Raw genomic sequence first — 19,758 nt, 5'->3', positions numbered from 1 at the left:
GATGAGCCAAATGTCACAGACAGAAATACGTGAAGTAGATAAGGTAAAGGGTTAAGTAAGATGGCGCTGAGAATGCCTGATATTATAGGATTTCTTACATTACGTTTTGATTCTTATACATATAAACATTATTTTAAAAAAAAGCAGTTCCCATACTGGCCACTAGATGTCAGCATGGCATGCACTTATTTTTAAATGGACAGTCTTACTGTACAGCATGCTGTGAACATGAATGTTAAAATAGTCCAGCCTGACAGTATAAGTGTCTGTAGATTATATCGATGGAAATAAAACTTAATGGGGCAGATTTACTGTGTCAGTGTCTAAAATGTGTTGAAAAATGAGCCAAATTTTGGCACATTTGGGCTCGTTTCACTCTAGACTAATTTCAGAATAGATGCTTGCGCCTCATTTGATTCTTTTTAAGTGTCTACAAAAGGATGGCGTGGCATAGCAGAGGAGGGGGTGTCGCTTAAAATGCACCAAAGAGTACAAAATTAACACCAAGCCAACCAAGAGTTATAAGGAAGAGAAAAGCGAGATGCCCCAAATTTACCATACAGCGTGCGCCACTGTGACACATTTGGCACATCTTCAGAATGCCTGGTCTAAGTTTATGCTTAGTTAATCTGCCCCTTAGTGAAAATTGTATTTTTAGCCATTTTTGTTAGTCACAGAGACACCTCTTTGGGATTCATGCACACAGCCATAGCGGTGTGCACTGGCAGTGATTATGGGCACGGACGGCCATGTACTGTCACCCGCATTTGCTGGCTGTGCTCCCATTATAAAGTATAGGAGCCCGGTCCGAACATTCAAATAAAATAGCACATGTCCTATTTTTTATTGGTCATTTCTGTGGCCCGGACACCATTTCATAAATATACGGGAAGGTGTCCATGGGCCATAGAAATGAATGGATCCGTATTTTTATCAGCAAAAAATTACGGTTGTGTGCCTGAGGCCTTCGTTTTCCCAGGCCTATCCCAATATCAGACTATAGGGGGCGACCTTGAGAAAATAGTGCAGGACTCCATGGTTCTTCTGTTGCTGCTTTTTGCTTATTAATTAAAGTCTTTGTTCAGCTGTTTCTATTCTGGAGCAGAAAACAGATATAGAATTGCCGTGTCGGCTGCAGATATAAGGTAAGACCTTGTGGTCCATTCTGTTCACATTTCTCCTTACTATTACCAGAAAGCAATTTGTAACATCTGAAAAGCTTTATAAGTAATTTCTCCATCACAACACAATTTCAAGACTTAGTAACCTCTAGAAATGAAGGCGCTAGAGTTTTGTATCTAAGGCAACTCCTGCAAATCAAGTCAGCTGGGTAGGGAGAGGGGCCCCCGACTGCCGCATTGTGAGCCTGTGGCCCTTCTTTCCCCAGCCCCCTAAGGGTTGTCTGAATATATTGCAACTATAAAGCGGTACAATGAGTTCTTTCTGTTTAAGGTGAATGTCCACACCATTTTATAAGTTTTTATATAAATATGTCCAAAATGTTGTGCTTAGTCACTTTTTTTAATATAGCTTGATGGCGGTCGGAGATCATTTTTTTGATACAGAGCTCCAAGTCCTCTGCATAGCCATACGGTTAAATGATGAAATTCTGGCTTCCTGCAGTCACCACTAGAGGGAGCTCACTGCATACTGTGTTATTATTGAGTTCAATTAATGAACTGTATGCAGTAATCGCCTAAGCTGCCTCTAGTAGTCACTGCAGGCAGCCAGAATGTTATAATTTAAAGGGGTATAATCATCGGAGACATTTATGACATATCCACAAATTCGGTTATTTCCATACCCACGTCCACCTCATAACTCAGCGGTTGGGGATCAGCAGCAGTGAAAGATAGTAGGACGGGGGTCTGGGGGCCCTGTTCTAGAGATAGGTGCAGGTCCAGAGATGAGACCCATATTTATCTGACGTTTATCAATACCGACAGAATCAATACCGTAGTTGACGGCGCTATTCATTCCATCAAAATGACTGAACCCTTAAACAACGTTGACAAACAGAAACCATTTGCATCGGATCCATCGCCATCTAAATCAATGGTGATTCAAACAGAAACCTATGGTTTCCGTTTGTTTCAGTTTGGATTCCGTTCATGGGTTCTGCTGAGAGCAAGCTGCGACGGAACCCATGAACAGAGTCCCGATGCAGATGTGAATGAAGCCTTACCGATACAGTATTGCTTATAGATAATAACCACTTGTATAAAAATGTATCTCTTACTGTTCTTTTTTTTGTTTTCGGCATCCTACTAGTCCATCCTGACACATTAATAGAATTCGAGAACTGCAGTGAAGACTGACACTGATGCAAAAGAGTGTATTTGAAAAGAAGAAAGCCAGTGTGGTGGAAGTGACTGTCATTCAGAGTCTGTGGAAAGCTGGGTGACAGACCCTATAGGCACTTTAACCGTTAACAAGTTAACTGAATAGAACAAAGGACGATTTAAGAAATTATATTAGGGCGCTTTTGCAAAGTACTGAGCAATGATGAGTCAAAATGGCAATAGACTCAATAGCAGGAAGAGTTTACATGCACGACGCACGTGTCCCACAGTTGTGTATCGGAGTCGGCATGTGAGATGTTCCTGCTCCTGTGTGTTTTTCTGGCTTTATGAAGTTCTCGTGCAGCTAATTGACTGTTCAGGCTGCGTCTATAATGACACGAGCCAAATGTGTTTGCTTCGAACGACGGGTAATAACGATGGTATCTGTCATTGCTTGGTGCGTTGCGCTCGTGTTTATTTTGTAATCCCTCCCCATTGCTGACAAAACCTCTCATTGGATTGTTTAGGGTTACACTATGGTAAATAGATGACCGTTCCCATAGTCGGGGGAGATAATGAGAAGTGACCATCACCTTTTGATATAAATATGTCACTTTTACAATAGCACCAATGGTCAAAGAGGGACACTTAAAGAGTAATAAAAAATGTTTCCCTACAAATCAAATCAAAGTGCGCACTAACTCTAAATTCACTGGTAAAATCCCCCTTAAGTGATGCAGAGATGAGACGGATTATCAGCTCTCTGAGGGATCAGTTTACAGCTGCTGCCCATAGAAGTCTATAGAGAGGGGAGGGGGAGTAGGAGGAGGGAGCAGCTGCAGAGAGAGACACAGACGCTGATGCTTCTAGTAAGTGTTGGGGTATGTTCCCACACAAAATCAAAAATGGCTGAAAATGACAGAGCTGTTTTCAACGGAAAACAGCCTCTGATTTTCAGCTGTTTTTGTAGCCGAGAATGTTTTTTGGAGTCGTTTTTTGGAGCTGTTATTCCATTGCCACAATTAAAAAATAGCTCCAAAAACGTCTCAAGAAGGGATATTGTCCTCTCTTTATGGGGCGTCTTTATACATGCCGTTTTTTTAAAACAGTTCAATGGACAGATGTTTGTAGGTGTTTAGCTAGCATTTTTTCAAGGTGTGTGAACATACCCTTAGATCTCCCTCCAGTGCTAGATCAACATCTACACTACGCATTATTGCAGTATAATCTCCTCCATGCTGCTGCAGCTTGTATGTGTATGTTAGAGAGAGAGAGAGACAGGGGAGCAGGGTCTCCTCTGTGTGCTGTGTATGGGAGACATCATAGCAGTTTGTTTCTACCCCCGCTGAAGCTGAGTTCAGGCACAAATGACAATTAGAAATAAAGCCTGCAGAGGGGAAAATCATTGCTACATGCAGGATACAAGTCATATAATGGTCAGAAGTAGTGTTATTCCTCATGTACACACTTATAACCGCTTATTCTGAAATGTCACCTGAAAAGACAGATACCCTCATAGTATCAGCCTGTGACTTTCCACTCGTCTCCCTTCTCTACCTCACATCATGACTTTGCAAATATCACACACAGCCCTGTTGTTCTCACTCACATCGTCACATGAGTGGACAGGTCACTACCTCCAACAAAATCAACACAGTCCTCTCCTGAAACACTGTGCTACTAGGTACCCCTTTCCTTCCACTATATTTCGCCTGGGACTTCCCACTTGACACTTTTAGCCCTCCTGCCATTTATCCATCATATGCAACCATGTACCCACTAAGATAATCACATAACTGATCACATAATGTACTCATGTTAGTGACCGGCCTTAGGGGTTGTGCGGCCCGTGGAATATGCGCAAGAGTACGTTTATTTGACCTTATAGTGTAGGGTTATTTCGTGAAGGCTTATTGTCTAATTGGTTATTATGCCCAGTGTTGAACTGAGATAACTTGGGCCCCCCAAGAATTGAACATTAGGGTCCCCATCCTAAAACTATACAGAATACAGTATTAACAGGTCTTGTTAGACCCAAGTGTCTTTAGCTGGAAATCATGTGCCTGTTGTGGCTGGGACCCATTATTGTCTCAGATCCCCTGCTTCTTTTATAGACCTGTCCAACCCTGATTATTCTAGAAAAACAGGGGGTTGGTCCACCCAAAACATGTTGCCTCATTTTGTAGTAAGACTTTAAAGTGGTTCTCAACATTAGACAATCCCTGCTTGTTAGAAGGGTCCTTTAAACAATAAGCTGATCAAAATGTATCCCTCTTTTGGAACCTCCAGCGATCAGCTGTGATCTGTGGGGAAACCTGGCAGTAAGTATTCCATTTCCCTGCAGCACCACCACAGGGGAAATTAAGAATTACATGGTGCACATTCATATTAATGGGTTGGCTGTGTAATACAGGACTGGTCCTCCAGAGCAAGAGACACCCTATGTAACTGCTCAATATGCGTGAGAGATGAGGATCCTGAAAATAGGACTCCCTTTGTTAAAGGGAATGTGTCGCTAGAATTTTAATTTTATTTTTTCAGTTAAAAAATTAGTATTTGAGTGATTACACATTGTTTTAATTTTTTTAATTTTTCACAAATCAGGAAATATTATAAATTAGATTCTAATTTATAAAATTTACACGTGCTGGCCACTAGAGGGAGCAGTTACCAAAATTTGCAGCATGGTCACTGTGGTAAAGCAACCTCATTGATTTATGCTGCAAATTTGGGGTAGACACACTCTCCTCTCGTGTCCTCACACAATCCCCCCGCCCTTATTCTGGCTAGTGCCAGGAGAACGAGGGGTTTGAATCTTCTACACTGTGTGCTGCCATTTTCTGAGCGACTGCACAGATCTAGGAGGATTAGATACAAGGCTCAGCAGACAGTATAACACAAACATAATACACACATCCAGGGCCGCCATCAGGAATTTCAGGGCCCCCTACAGCTAAATTTTCTGGGCCCCCCTACCGTGGCACCGCCTGTTAACGGTATTCCGTCCAGCACTATATCATGGTACCCAGGGCCGCCATCAGGGGGGGTATTATGGGTACTGATGTGAGAGGCCCGGCCAAACTGCCGCGACTTGCCTTTAGTAGAAAAAAAACAGGCCCCTGCAATGGGGCCCGTTTTTTTCACCAAAAGAATGTCATGAGCTGCGGGCCCCCCTTTCAATTAGGTTTGGCCGGGCCTCTCACATCAGTACCCCTAATACCCCCCCCTGATGGTGGCCCTGGGTAGCATGGGGGTCGTCATGGGGGCCGTCAAACACCGCCGCCCGTGCGACCGATCACGCGCACCCACAAACTCCCGCGCATGCGCACCGGTGACCGCCTGGAACCGCGCACCGAATTTTGAGGCAGATTTTGACCTGCCCACACTATCTTGCCGCGTTTTTTGCCCACGGCGATTGAGGACAGCAGACAGAAAACGCAGCGAAAAATGCATTTTCTGCCCCCCATTGATTTCGATGGCAGGTCAGAGGCGGAACCGCGGCAAGAAAGTACGTGCTGCTTTTTCTTTTTTCCGCGACTGGCTCCCATTGATTTCAGATTAAATCAATGGGAGGCAGTTTTGGAAGTTGTTTGGTGCTGATTCTGACGCAGTGTCCGAGTCAATATCAAGGCCCAAAAACTCTGAACTGGGCCTTATTGTTAGGGCTTATTCAGACGAACGTGTAATACATCCGTGCAACGTGCGTGATTTTCACGCGCCTCGCACGGACCTATGTTACTCTATGGGGCCGTGCGGACTGACAGTGATTTTCATGCAGCGTGTGTCCGTGTGTCCGCTGCGTAAAACTCACGACATGTCCTATATTTGTGCATTGTTCGCGCATCACGCACCCATTGAAGTCAATGGGTGCGTGAAAATCCCGCCCAGCACTTCCGCAGCCGTATAAACTATGAATGAAAACAGAAAAGCACCACGTGCTACAAACAGAGTGTCATAATGATGGCGGCTGCGCGAAAATCACGCAGCCGCGCATCATACGCTGCTGACACACGGAGCGGTTATGGACCTTTTGCAAGCGCAAAATGCCACGTTTTTTGCGCGTGCAAAAAGCACACGCTTGTGTAAATCCGGCCTTAGGGTAGGAACACACTAGGCATGAACGCTGCGGATTTTATGCAACACATTTTATTGTGGAGAATCCGCAGCGTATGCGTATTACAGTCGCAGCAGAGGGGGTCAGATATGAACAAATCTCATCCACACGCTGCAAAAATAATGGACCTGCAGTGTGGCTTTTTGGCTTTTTAAGCCGCAGCGTGTCAATGTATTCTGTGGAATCGCTGCTCCTCTGTTGCGGAAATGCTGCGGTTCTGCCGCAAAAATCACACATGAGAAAAAAAAAAAGGCACTTTTTTAAATTTATAAAAAAAGTTTAGACTTACCCCGGCCGTAGTCATGGTGACGCGATCCTCTATTCTTAGCGCAGCCCCGCCTCCTGTCATGACGTTTCATCCCATGTGACTGCTGCAGCGGTCACATGGTCTACAGCGTCATCCCAGGAGGCGGGGCTACGTTCAGAAGAGAGAGATGCGTCATCTAAACTACGGCCGGGGCAAGTCTAAACTTTTTTTTCCTTGCAGGATTCCCGCAGCGGACACGCCTCACCAAACCTGCGCCACTATTTGGTGCGGTTTTGCTGGCAGAATTCCCTGCGGCTACCGGGGCGGATAAGCTGTGTAGTTTTACTCAGCATATCCGCCTAGTGTGTCCCTTATGATGTCGCTCCTGGAGCTGCTGCCGGTCTCTAAATAGGCAGTTGGTTCAGTAGAATTTGGAATTATTTTTTTTTTGTGAACCAGCTTAAAAAAAACACAAAACTTTTGTGTTAGGGCCTGTTCACATCACTGTTCGCTTCCGCTCCGGGGTTCCGTCTGAGGTTTCTGTCGGGTGAACCCAGCAACGGAAAGTGAAAGTGATAGCACAGCTTCCGTTTCCGTCACCATTAGCGCAGTCGACTGCGCTATTGATTCCGTCCGAAAACCAGCCGGAATGGTGACGAACGGAAACCATTAGCGATGTTTCCGTCACCATTGAGATCAATAGTGACTGAAACGGAAGCTGTGCTGTCACTTTCACTTTCCGTTGCGGGGTTCACCCGACAGAAACCTCAGACGGAACCCCGGAGCGGAAGCGAACAGTGATGTGAACAGGCCCTAACACAAAAGTTTTGTGTTTTTTTAAGCTGGTTCACAAAAAAAAATAATTCCAAATTCTACTGAACCAACTGCCTATTTAGAGACCGGCAGCAGCTCCAGGAGCGACATCATAAGGGACACACTAGGCGGATATGCTGAGTAAGACTACACAGCTTATCCGCCCCGGTAGCCGCAGGGAATTCTGCCAGCAAAACCGCACCAAATAGTGGCGCAGGTTTCGTGAGGCGTGTCCGCTGCGGGAATCCTGCAGGGAAAAAAAGTTTAGACTTGCCCCGGCCGTAGTTTAGGTTACTCTCTCTTCTGAACGTAGCCCCGCCTCCTGGGATGACGCTGTAGACCATGTGACCGCTGCAGCAGTCACATGGGATGAAACGTCATGACAGGAGGCGGGGCTGCGCTAAGAATAGAGGATCGCGTCACCATGACTACGGCCGGGGTAAGTCTAAACTTTTTTATAAAATTTAAAAAAGTACCTTTTTTTTTCTCATGTGTGATTTTTGCGGCAGAACCGCAGCATTTCCGCAACAGAGGAGCAGCGATTCCACAGAATAAATTGACACGCTGCGGCTTAAAAAGCCAAAAGTCACACTGCAGGTCCATTATTTTTGCAGCGTGTGGATGAGATTTGTTCAAATCCCACCCACTCTGCTGCGACTGTAATACGCTGCGGATTTTCCACACTAAAATGTGTTGCATAAAATCTGCAGTGTTCATGCCTAGTGTGTTCCTACCCTAAGGCCGGATTTACACAAGCGTGTGCTTTTTGCACGCGCAAAAAACGTGGCGTTTTGCGCATGCAAAAGGTTCATAACAGCTCCGTGTGTCAGCAGCGTATGATGCGCGGCTGCGTGATTTTCGCGCAGCCGCCATCATTATGACACTCTGTTTGTAGCACGTGGTGCTTTTCTGTTTTCATTCATAGTTTATACGGCTGCGGAAGTGCTGGCCGTGATTTTCACGCACCCATTGACTTCAATGGGTGCGTGATGCGCGATCAATGCACAAATATCGGACATGTCGTGAGTTTTACGCAGCGGACACACGGACACACGCTGCATGAAAATCACTGACAGTCTGAACGACCCCATAGAGTAACATAGGTCCGTGCGAGGCGTGTGAAAATCACACGCGTTGCACGGACGTATTACACGATCGTCTGAATAAGCCCTAACAATAAGGCCCAGTTCAGAGTTTTTGGCCCTTGATATTGACTCGGACACTGCGTCAGAATCAGCACCAAACAACTTCCAAAACCGCCTCCCATTGATTTAATCTGAAATCAATGGGAGCCAGTCGCGGAAAAAAGAAAAAGCAGCACGTCCTTTCTTGCCGCGGTTCTGCCTCTGACCTGCCATCGAAATCAATGGGAGGCAGAAAATGCATTTTTCGCTGCGTTTTTTGTCAACTGTCCTCAATCGCCGCGGGCAAAAAACGCAGTAAAAAAACGCGGCAAGATAGTGTGGGCAGGTCAAAATCTGCCTCAAAATTCTTTAAGGAATTTTGAGGCAGATTTTTTTTTGCCTGCAAAATACTGTGTAAACAGGGCCATACATAAACAACACTTTGAGATAATTTACTCACCGTGTCAGAAGAGCTGCTCCCACTCAAGTCCTCTTCCGGCGATGTCTTCCAGGCGAGGTCTTCGGTCCAGACGTCCAGGTAAGTTTTGTCCATGTGTGTCCGCGGCTGCGCGCGCTTCGTTCGCGGGTGCGCGCGCGGCCTATCGCGGGTGCGCGCGCGGGCGGTCTCCAGTGCGGGCGTTCGTGGGTGCGCGCTCGCGAGTGCGCACGCGCGGGAGTTTCCTTGTGCGCGCGATCGGGTGCGCGCGCGCGCGGGCGGTTTGACAGCCCCCCATGACGAGGGGAGGGGGCCCGCAGCAGCAGCAGCAGCTCACGACATTCTTTTGGTGAAAAAAACGGGCCCCATTGCAGGGGCCCGTTTTTTCCTACCAAAAGAATGTCGCAGCAGTTGCCGGGCCCCCCTTTCAATTAGGTTTGGCCGGGCCCCTCACACCACTACCCCTAATACCCCCCTGATGGCGGCCCTGCACACATCACATACACGAACATAATACACACATCACATACACAAACATAAATTACCTGCTCCTGCCGCCTGGTCTATGCTCCTCTTCCTTGCGCCTTCGCTTCATTGAACATATGGCCGGAAGCCACGGCCGGAAGTTCCCACACAGACGGTGTACGCTATAGTGAATGGAACGGCTCCCGTTCGCATTCTCTATGGGGATGTATGTGCCGTATTCCATCTCTGTATGTGTCATTAATCAACACATACAGAGATGGAAAAAAAAAATAGCAGCCCCCATAGAGAAGTAAAAGTAGAACATGAGAACACAATTAAATACAATTTATGTTAATATCATATTAAAAGCAATATAATAATAAAAAAAATATATCATGACACCTTCCCTTTAACTCGGAATTCCATAATAGGGTATTAAAATGGGTTTTCTAATCTGGACAACCCCTTGAATGCAACCAACCAGATGTGTGGTTCATCATGCCTCCGTTATATGGGGCCAAAACCCTCCTGCAACTTTTTTTTTACTGCACCATTGATGTTCATATGAACTGTGGCTGCACAACCTACACATAATGAAGAGCTAAAAGGAAAAATATTAACAGTGGTAAAGGTATACAACCGGAAAAATCCATATTCTGTGTCCTCCGAGTCCCGGCGAGATCGCCATTTACGTGAGAATGTTGTCCCTCCATTGCAGTCAGCCTCCTAACCCAGTTTGTGTTAAAATAGGTAAAAAAAAAAGTGAGCTGTCTAAAGTCGTGTCTGTACGGCTGTCTTTATCTCTCCCCTCATGTTTCCCAGTCTGTTTGGTTGATACAAAGTATTTGCATATCTGTTCTCCCTAATTACTGAAGTCTAATCCGCAGCGGGCGGGTGCCTGGAGGTATGCAGCATCTCTGCAACGCTTATCAGCGGCCACAGTTTATAGACCTCAATGCGTAAATCGGAAGATCCAATAAAAGCAACGTAAAAATAATCTGGAGATTTTAATAGAGATGCTGAACCCTGCACGCAGGACGCAGCTGCTTCATCCTCAACCTTCAGCACTGTGCTCTTTACCCCGAATATAAGTTTATCGTACGCTTATAGGAGCGACTTCCTGCTGTACTGCAGCTGCTGCTGAACGTGGCAGAGACGTGTGAGATACAGTGAAGTCAGGACAGGATTGTATCCTTTATAATGTGGTGGGGGTCAAAGACATTAGTAACAAGGTCTTATTTTATTTAATTTTTGACATTTCCATCATGCCCATTGGAGGTACTTTTTCCTGTGCTCACTGTCACCCCCCTGCTGAGTGAAGTACTTTGAGTAAAGAGTAAAAGAAATAGCAAAATGGAAGTGACAAAACCAATTGCCCCCTATGTACAAGAATATAACTACTATAATACTACCCCTATATACAAGAATATAACTACTATAATACTGCCCCCTATATACAAGAATATAACTACTATAATGCTGTCCCTATATACAAGAATATAACTACTATAATACTGCTCCCTATATACAAGAATATAACTACTATAATACTGCCCCCTATATACAAGAATATAACTACTATAATACTGCCCCCTATATACAAGAATATAAGTACTATAATACTGCCCCCTATGTACAAGAATATAACTACTATAATACTGCCCCTATATACAAGAATATAACTACAGTAATACTGCTCCTATATACAAGAATATAACTACTATAATACTGCCCCCTATATACAAGAATATAACTACTATAATACTGCCCCCTATGTACAAGAATATAACTACTATAATACTACCCCTATATACAAGAATATAACTACTATAATACTGCCCCCTATATACAAGAATATAACTACTATAATACTGCCCCTATATACAAGAATATAACTACTAGAATACTGCCCCCTATGTACAAGAATATAACTACTATAATACTGCCCCTATATACAAGAATATAACTACTACAATACTGCCCCCTATACGAATGTACAAGAATATAACTGCTATAATACTGCTCCTATATACAAGAATATAATTACTATAATACTGCCCTCTATATACAAGAATATAACTACTATAATACTGCCCCCTATATACAAGAATATAACTACTATAATACTGCTCCTATATACAAGAATATAACTACTATAATACTGCCCTCTATATACAAGAATATAACTACTATAATACTGCCCCCCATATACAAGAATATAACTACTATAATACTGCCCCCTATATACAAGAATATAACTGCTATAATACTGCCTCCTATATACAAGAATATAACTACTATAATACTGCTCCTATATACAAGAATATAACTACTATAATACTGCCCTCTATATACAAGAATATAACTACTATAATACTGCCCCCCATATACAAGAATATAACTACTATAATACTGCCCCCTATATACAAGAATATAACTACTATAATACTGCTCCTATATACAAGAATATAACTACTATAATACTGCCCTCTATACAAGAATATAACTACTATAACTCAGGATCAGTACAGGATAAGTAATGTAATGTATGTACACCGTGACTCCACCAGCAGAACAGTGAGTGCAACTCTGGAGTATAATACAGGATGTAACTCAGGATCAGTACAGGATAAGTAATGTAATGCATGTACACAGTGACTCCACCAGCAGAATAGTGAGTGCAGCTCTGGAGTATAATACAGGATGTAACTCAGGATCAGTACAGGATAAGTAATGTAATGTATGTACACCGTGACTCCACCAGCAGAACAGTGAGTGCAACTCTGGAGTATAATATAGGATGTAACTCAGGATCAGTACAGGATAAGTAATGTAATGTATGTACACAGTGGCTCCACCAGCAGAATAGTGAGTGCAGCTCTGGAGTATAAAACAGGATGTTGTTTAGAATTAGTACAAGATATGTCATGTAAGATATGTACACAGTGACTTATTGTATATGTGAACTATATATCACAATTTAAAGGAGAACAGACACGTATATATTTTTTAACACTTTGCATACAATACAGTTTTGATTTTCTCTATTGGTTCCTGCTATGTTGTTTCTCTCATAATTTGAGGTGGGAATGCGTTAAAGCAGCCATTTTACCGAAATAAGATTATACTGTGCGTTCATAGTGGCGATGAACCAGCTCTGGCGTGTACAGCACTGAGTGTCCTGTGAATCCTTTATATTTCCAGCGGAGGACATGCCCTGTAGACCGATCTGTTACATCTGAGCTCAATGAAGACATAACGGGGATTATAAGTGAGTTATAAACTCCAGTGTCTGTCTATATGTCGTTTTATTATTACTGGTAATTTATTTTATCTGTCTTTTATAATGTAATTCAAAAAGAAAAGATGGACAAAGGTTCCTTATACAGGCTGTGACTTTAAGGGGATGTCTGATTTAGAAAATGTATTTTCATGTACCGAGTTAGGGCATTCTGAGTTAATACAGAGAGGTTCCCCTTTTTGGACCCTCCTTAATAAGCCAGATTGGAGAACAGATACAGAGAGCATCTCTCACTCTGGAGGACCCAATGCATTACAAGAACAGCCTATTGTTTCCAATTGGAACTGTGTAATGCTTTAATTATCCTGTGGTGGCGCTGCAGGGAAATGCAACACTTTTTTCAAGGTTCCCTCCAGATTACTGCTGATCGTTGGGGGTCTCAGTATCAAAAGACCCCATGATCTGCTGACAGTCATTGGACTCTTCTAAGAAAAGGGATTGTCCCAAGTGAGGATCTTATATATATATATTTATTTATTTTTTGGAAAAGTATGGTCACATATAATTATATAGAAAAGTAATAATATTAAAGGGGATCTGTTGTCTCTTCTGACATGTCTGTTTTAGTAAATATGTGTATTTCCTATAAAATCATAATTCTGGAGCATCTTTACTTAGAACTCTGTATTAGGTCATTCCTCTGTTATTCCTCCTAGAAATGTATGAATAAATTGACAACTGGGCATCACCATTTCCTTTGTCAAAGGGGCGTGTCCCTACTCTGTCTGAAAATGTGAGCACTGATTGGACATTGTCCAACTCTCTAGGGACACACCCCCAACTGGTATCAGCTAGTTATCAATTTATTCATAAATTTGTAGGAAGAATAACAGAGGAACGGTACAAGTTCTAACAAAAGATACTCCAGAATTGTTATTTTATGGGGATTACAAGTATTTACTAAAATAGACATGTCAGGAGACGTGACAGGTCCTCTTTAATGCCAAATTCGGGCTCTTATAACAAAGTCATAAACTGGCAAAATGAGAATTACTACCCACCCACCAATTTTATAATCTCTAGAATATGCCCCGGGGGGGGGGGGGGATTTTAACACCAGTTCCTCTGTAGCAGAGTCATGGTTTGTCTCTATGATCAGCACACCTATTTCCTGAAATACTCTGCACTGCTGTAATGAATTCAATAATCAGAATAGAGACCGATTCAATAATCCTTTTCCTAAAAAACATTAGAGAATGCAGAGAAGGTGCTGTGATAACAACTTAGAGAGCAACAAGGAACGGTTAATAGATCATGTAGAATTTTTTCCCCAATTTGAATTTCTGTTTCAATATGTCTTTATTAAACAGTTGGGACATCAGAAAATATATGTGAACAGTTCTACTCGCAGGTAGAAGTATTGAATTTCAATAACCTAGTGAAGAATTTCCCAAAGATCAGAGAGTTAGGCCTAGCTAGAGAAGAGCTGGGGGCGCTATTGCACTAGTGTCTACAGGGACTATTTGCTACCTACAGTGGTGAAAAGTGGTACTGCAAGTGTCCATTGTAAATTACAATAGAATCGGAATAATTGATGTCCCAGAACCTGTCATTTTGATCAGTATGATGATCGCTGCATTGTTATATTATCTAATTTAGTCATTTTCATAAGAAATGAGATCATCTATTTAAAGACGATGCTATATTATTAGCCCTGTGGATACAGAAAATCTGCAATTGAGGTTCATCAAATGTCGCTGTGCGAAACACACGTCCCCCGTGGAGCTGAGATAGGGATTTTATCAATAAGCTGTAGAAATTCAACGTCTTGTCTCCACAGGACTGCAAAGCGGAGGGATGTCTGGGGATATAACAAAGCACACTCACAGAGCGGTCTCCTTCTCAGGGATGACGTCTACAAGACAGGTAAATAGATATTCTCCAGCTGCAAGTAATATTTCTTTTATCCAAATAGTCTTGATTGAAAACATCTTACCGTTTTGTGTATGCAGCACCTATGTATGTCAATTCCCTCTGTGAAGTCTGATCCACCAGTCATGTGTTACTCCACATTCTCTTCCCCATTTCTTGCTAACCTACAGTCCTGGCCATTCACTTCAAAGGGTAACTAAACTTTCAGAAAACTTCTGACAACTTCTGACTTAGCTAAAACTAAGCGGCTGAGCCGCTTAGTTTCTGGTCGGCTGAGGACTGAGGACTGATGGTTGGGGGCTCCAGCAGCAGCTGATCTGCTCATTGTCAGGGCAAGAGGCCCAAAATAGACAGTCCCTTTAAATGATCCTGACCCCGGGGCCAAGAGTCAGGGATATAGGTCTTAGCCTGGTGTCACCAAGTCATATAATACCCGATTACAATGGGATGACCTTCCTGGTGCATATTGGTATGTGTGGAAGCCGACTGGGGGCCGCATGTGGACGTCCAAAGCTCCACACGTGTCTACTGAGCCATTGGTTGGGGACTACTGCTCTTTGGATCTCTTGCATCAGTACCGGAAAGTAGAATGAGGAGATTTGTCCTCCCTTCCATGGATTTCCCTTGTTTCCTACTCTCTTGAATTGTACATGAATGACATGTTGGGAGTAGCGGAGCCGCTGTGTACTGTACCAGTGGCATCGTCTTTATTTGTGCCCCCACTAAATGCTTTCTGCACCGCCGCACAATATAATCACAGAGAGTTGGGTAAATAAACCAGAATATAACACGCAGCTGATCAAAGGCTCCGCTTCTAAACACACAAAATGCATCATCTATTAATGTGAACGCACTGCTAACGCTCAGCCATATAACGAAGTCAACTGACTTTATAAAAAAACAAAAAACTTAATTTATAGTTAACTTCTCCGCCTCATTGGTAAAAGCTCTTGATCTTAGCTCCCTCTTGTGGCCAAATAAAGTTCTGCATTGACATTTGGAATTCTATAGGTTGTGTCCTTGGTCATATGGTGAGTTGGTGTTCGTTCTCCAGAAATATCATATCAAAATCTACTTTTATGAATAACTTTTAAGACGTTGTAATGAGGCATATATGTTTTCTAGGTAAACTCTGCTTAGAAATTTTAGCCACTCCCATAACGACAGCCAAAGTGACCCCATTAACAGCGCCATCAGTAGCCCCCATAAATAGTGCCCGCAGTGTCCTTTTCCTGTGTGACCCTTATAAACAACCATCTCAGTAGAGTTGCCCCCTTGTCAACAATTCCAGCATAGCCCTGCCCTTCACACATCCTTGGAATTACATTCTGACTGTCTGCAGCTGCCACTAGGGGGAGCTCACTGCATACAGATTGTTACATCTCCCATTGAAGTCAATGAGAGCAATATAAATATATATGCATCAAGCTCCTCCAAGTAATGGCTGGCAGCGGCTTTTGTGGGAGTCCAGGAGATATTTTTTCACACCCAAATCCAAATCCCCTGCATAGTAAATGATAAAATGATGGCTTCCCGCAGTCACCACTAGGGGGAGCTCAATGCATTGGCATTTATACAGCTACTATTATATTCCGTGTCTCAAATCAGTGAGCTCCCCCTAGTGGCTCCTGCTGGAATATGCTATGACGGTGTGGCGGGAAGCAGGAGAACCAGTTCAGTTTGGGGCCCCCTTCCATCATGGGCCCCATAGCAGTTGTGCGGTCTGCCTCTATGGTAGGCAAGCATTGAGTTGTGCTTTAGAGGAGTTAAATTGCTGTTTGTCCTATAAGAAAAATACAAATCCTTCCGACATAAATCAGATGAAGGCTTTTATAGGCCATTTATGACAGAACGTGATCTTATCTGCGGAGAACTGAGCAGTCTGCGACATCAATCCCCGAGACGTCTGATTGTATCAGGATCCGGAGCGCTAATGTGAATCTCTGGGTTTAGTGTCATGTGACTATTTATGTTTTTTTTTGTTTTTTTTATTTATGACGAGATGAAGACAAATTTCCCTTTATTTTCCCCTCCAGAATGAAATGACTGGTTCGGCTTTCTCTTATCTCGACTTCTCAGCGCGGCTTTGATGGGATGTTATACACAGAAATTTAGGAATTATGAGCATCAAAAACTGTTTATAATCATCTCGGATGAGTGAGGAAATGAAGCTTCAGGCCTTAAAGGAAAACTCAAAGTTTCTGGAGATCTCCTTAAAAACTGCGGCTGCCAAGCGTCTAAATGTATGTGAAAGGTTTCCATCTTACCACCTGCATGTCTTATATGTCGTCTCGTGTCCTGCAGCGCCCTCTATATGGCAGACACTTATTACACTGTTCATCCTGAGCTCCCTGGTTCATGAAAAATATCACAGGGCCCAAGAGGTAACAATGCAGATGTCTATGACATTCAGGGTCTGTGAAGAGCTGCGTGACACCCCCTATAGACACTATGATGGCTGTCACTAGAGGTGGTCACTTTTGGAAATCCTTCATCCATCACATAAATCAGAAACGACTGAATAGAATATAAATAAGAGAATTTTTAGCGACTTTTCGTTTTAATTTTTATTTTGAGGGTAAATACTTTTTAACTTAATTTGTAAAATGTATTTTTTAATATTTAGCAGTGCCATCTCATTGGATCAGATTGTATCTTTTTTTGTTTATATAAATTTGTAAATAATTTTTAAATTATTATTTATTTTTTTTTAATTGTTTCTTTTATTTTTATATATATATATATTTTTTATAATAATTAGGATTCAGATAAGAGACCCTTTCCATTATAAACCAGCACAATTATCCTAGTATTCATGGTGTAATAACTGCTATATATATATATATAATACCTACATATTCAATTAGTGAAATTCCTTTACTCCGGCATCTGATAATCCAGAAGGTTTTTGTATCCAGAATACAACTGCAATATAATGCCAAATTTTCACAAGACCAGAACCAGACGACTGAGCAGAGACACCCAGTTAGCAGACTTCCTCACCCTAAGGCCAGATTCACACGAACGACTGCAAACTCAGACGTGAAAAACTGCCATTTTTCACATCCTAGTTGCACCCGTGCGGGACCCGTTTTCACTGATCCCCATAGACTTTAGTCTATGTAGGAATCCATGAAAACGGAAGAAAATAGGACGTGTTCTATTTTTCAACGGACCCTTCACATGGTAAAACAACGGCCCCATTGAAATACATGCGTACGTGTGACAGCCGGACGTGTGCTACGGTCGTATGAATTCGGCCTAAGGCTGGTTTCAGGGGGCCCGATCATGGCCTCATTTCATTGTCCAGATTACGGGCCAAGACTCGGACCTATGTGGTTCTACCGGACCGTATTTAGATCACCGTAGGGTTCTGTTGGGATCTAAATTCTTTTTCCAAAACCGTTCTTACAAGTCTTTTTTTTTTTTCTATGACCATCCAATAATCCAGAATTTCTGATAATCCAGCACCCATCAGGACCCCTAAATTCCAGGATAATGTCGGTTTTGCTCTGGTCCTGTGTGCTTGTTTCTGATGCTTTCCATAAATCTTTGTTAGCGCTTTCATAAAGCCCTGAAAAAAAAATGTAGTCATCAAAAAGCAATTTTCAAAGCATCTCCACCTCGCCGCCCGTGAGCTGCGGCCACACGACCTTCTGACAGGGACACAGACAATTAACAGCCGCTCTTTTTGCATGAAAGTTTCCGGGTTTGAAGTGCAGAGAATTTCACAATGACTTTGTCGCAGCTTCTGTATTTCTGTCCATTAAATTAGTATTGAGATGTCGGGTCCGGGTCGTGGTGAGATCTTTGTGATTGTGTCTCAATAGGACCGAAAAAAACCTAAAATAAATGTGCTCACAATTCTATCTTTGGATAAAAGATCATATTGGGGGCTCTGGGACCCCCGCCAGTCTTTCTACAAACTCTTCATTCTGAAGTTCAGTTCACACAGAGTTTTTTGGCGCTGATTTCAATGCAGAAACCGCGTCCGAATCGGCGCCAAAAAGGAGCCGAATTCGCCCCCCTTTGATTTTAATGGCAGGCAAAGGCGTTCTCTTTTTTGTGGGTGGATTTTGGCTGCTCGGAAAAAAAACAGTATGTTCTTTCTTGCTGCGTGTTCCACCTCTGAAATCAATTGGAAGCAGAAAAAACCTGCGGCGCTCGTTTCTGAGCGTTTTTCGCTGCGTTTTTCGCTTGCTGTAGCTTCAATGGCCATGGGTGAAAAAGGCCGCAAAAAAATTACGAAAAATACGTGCGGGCAGTTCAAAATCTGCCTAAAAGTTCCTAAAGGAATTCTGAGGCAGATTTTTTTTGTGCCTGCAAAAATCTGAGTGTGAACAGGGCCTTATAGAGTAGCTACGGTATGCTTCGGGTAGTATTTTCTATCTGGTAATTCTCTCTGCTAGTCATATTATTGGCTAAATACATGTAGATATCAGCTAGAACCAGGACTGATAGGTGCTATATGGACACTGTACAGACTTCTCTACATAATGTATTCACTATTTATCTGGGTGATGCATGATAAATTCTGGACTATGTAGTAATTATTTATCTGATTTATTAGTGCCATACAATGGCCAATCTGGGCACTATTTCTTAATATCTGGGCATCTTATGCCATTATCTTGGCATTATCTTGTCTATAACTATCCACTATTTATCTAGGCATTGCATGGCACTATCTGGACACTGTGTCATAGAGTGGGTTGTCCACTGGATAGGTCATCAGTACATGATCTGTGGGGGTCCGACACCCGGACCCCGCACTGTTAAGCCGCTTCGGCTGCCTCCGAGCACCGGATGTACAAGCCGGAAGCAGTTGGCTCTGGCCACTGAATGGCGGCGAGCTGCCCGTACTGCAGTATTCAAGTGTCCGCTATGTACAGAGCCAACTGTTTCCGGCTCCATACACCGCAGAATGGGCCATAAGATCGGGTGCCCAGAGATAGCCGGAGCGGCTTAACGGTGCGGAATCCGGGTGTCAGACCCGCACCGATGATATCCTGATGACCTATCAGGTGGATAGGTCATCAGTTGTTCAGTAGTGGACAAATTCCATTATCTTGGCATGATCCACTTGTATACCACTATCCACTAT

At 43.1% G+C, this 19,758-nt stretch overlaps 1 protein-coding gene across 1 annotated transcript in view; it reads right to left on the bottom strand.

The window, feature by feature from the left end:
- Positions 1–10,194, bottom strand: part of LOC142656806 (G-protein coupled receptor 22-like) — a 186,917-nt gene extending 176,723 nt beyond the window's left edge. The window contains exon 1 of the mRNA XM_075831722.1: positions 10,122–10,194. The gene's annotated coding sequence lies outside the window, so the exon portion shown is untranslated. The remainder of the gene's footprint in view (positions 1–10,121) is intronic.
- Between the last annotated feature and the right edge of the window lie 9,564 nt (positions 10,195–19,758).

Source organism: Rhinoderma darwinii, chromosome 7, assembly GCF_050947455.1.
Source record: "Rhinoderma darwinii isolate aRhiDar2 chromosome 7, aRhiDar2.hap1, whole genome shotgun sequence".
NCBI classification, from domain to species: Eukaryota; Metazoa; Chordata; class Amphibia; order Anura; family Rhinodermatidae; genus Rhinoderma; species Rhinoderma darwinii.
This window is presented reverse-complemented; position numbering and strand designations above follow the sequence as displayed.